This window comes from Elephantulus edwardii, unplaced genomic scaffold (genome assembly GCF_000299155.1).
Source record: "Elephantulus edwardii isolate Elephantulus edwardi_28Jun2011 unplaced genomic scaffold, EleEdw1.0 scaffold00099, whole genome shotgun sequence".
NCBI classification, from domain to species: domain Eukaryota; kingdom Metazoa; phylum Chordata; class Mammalia; order Macroscelidea; family Macroscelididae; genus Elephantulus; species Elephantulus edwardii.
In genome coordinates, this window is record NW_006399849.1 from 11571242 (window position 1) to 11573035 (window position 1794).

Here is a 1794-nt window from a genome sequence, read left to right on the forward strand (position 1 = left end):
ATCAGCTATGAGTCAGTTTGGACTCGATGGAAATGAGTTTGATGGGCTTATTTGTATTTTTCTGTGAGAAGCCAATGGATCAATTGTGACAATTGAAGGTGACGTGGTTCTGAACCTGGTTTCACCCCCACTACAGCCAGACTGGGCTCATGGTTCTCTTTTCTCTCATCTGACCCTGTCACCCTGCAGCAGTCTTCCCACCTACTGAGCAGTTATTTTGCTATTTTAACTAAAACCAAAGCCCAAATGTTACCTGCAGAGGTAACTCTGGTAGATTCTACCTCACAGACACTCTCTGAATGCCAGTGTAGAGTTGTGTTCCGTAGAGTTTTAATGGCTAATGTTTTGGGAAGGGGTTCATCAGCACCCCCCCCCCCCTTTTTTTTTTCAACTGGGAAAACATTTCCAGTTTTTATTCTTAAAAATAGGAATCAAAATTGCAAAGGCAGATTTATGGTCACATCTGAATGAGAGGGTCATTTTGGAACGTCACAAGAATGCATACTCAGATGGAAATCTAGTTAAACTGCGATTGCTCCCCAGGTTGCATTCATTCCTGCATTTTCTCAATCAGTTCTTCCTTGTATTTGCCTTTCTCTTTTCCAACTTGCCGAGATTTAACTTTGCGTTCAAGAATTTTTTTCCGATCTTTATCCAATTTCAGCTTGGTAATAACCACCTTGCTTGGGTGAATGCCCACATGCACTGTGGTACCATTAGCTTTCTCACGCTGCACTCTTTGGATGTAGATGACATACTTCTTTCTGCACACCTGGACTACCTTGCCAATCGGCTGACCTTTGTAATGTCCTCGCACCACCTGGACCTCGTCATCCTTGCGGATGGGCATGGAGCGCACGTTGTACTTCTGCCGCAGCTCTTTGGACAGAGGGGAGGACATGATCTTCCTGCGCACATGCGAAGGGGCATTGAAGTGGCGTTTGCGGTTCTTGCTGAGGTCCGAGGTAACGAAAGGGTTGAACTTCATGGTGGCAGCCGTCCGGCAGCGTCAAGCTTTCCACGCAGAAGGCCGGAAGTCTCATCAGCCCTTTTATGCTCAGGCTAGACTTGAACCTCCAAACTTAGAGTTAGCAGCAGAGGACTCACTAGGGCCACACCAGCGTTCCCCTGACTTTTAAGGGAAGCAGCTCTGCATTTTTCATGTGTTAAATTTTTTTGAGATCCTGTAAGATATTGGTTGTAGTTCTGAAAGTCGCAAGTAGCATTTTTTTTTGTCCTGTTATATTGATTCTTTTAAAAAAAATTAAAATTTTATTTTATACTGGCTTACTTACAAAGTTCGTACACATTGTTTTTCACACTGGATCTTTCCTATTTCATTTATTCACCTCTCCCTCTACCCATCAAATTGTGTGACCCTATGATTTTTCCACCAATCCTCACCCCTCAGTTCCCCGTCCTCCCTCGGATCCTCATCTATGTTTTATTAGTTATCTTTCTAGTACTATAATAATGATCTTATACAGCATTTGTCTTTGTCCTTATGGGTCTGAGTTAGTTCACTTAGCATAAGGCTCTCCAGTCCCTCCCGAGTTAAGCAGTGATTTTCAAAACCATTGCTTCTGCGTGCTGCATAGTATTCCATTATGTGAATATACCATAACTTCTCAATCCATTCAATTGCGGTTGGACATTTGGGCTGTTTCCACATTCTTGCAATAGTGAATAACACAGTGGCGTTGTTTCTGGGTCTAATAGCTCTCTCACTACAATCCTTAAAGGAAATAATACATTTGCATCAAGCTTTGCAATTTATAAAGTGAATTTGCATAT

At 42.6% G+C, this 1794-nt stretch overlaps 1 pseudogene; it reads right to left on the bottom strand.

Annotated features, from left to right (window-relative positions):
* Positions 1-550: 550 nt before the first annotated feature.
* Positions 551-988, bottom strand: LOC102867583 (annotated as a pseudogene).
* Positions 989-1794: the final 806 nt, after the last annotated feature.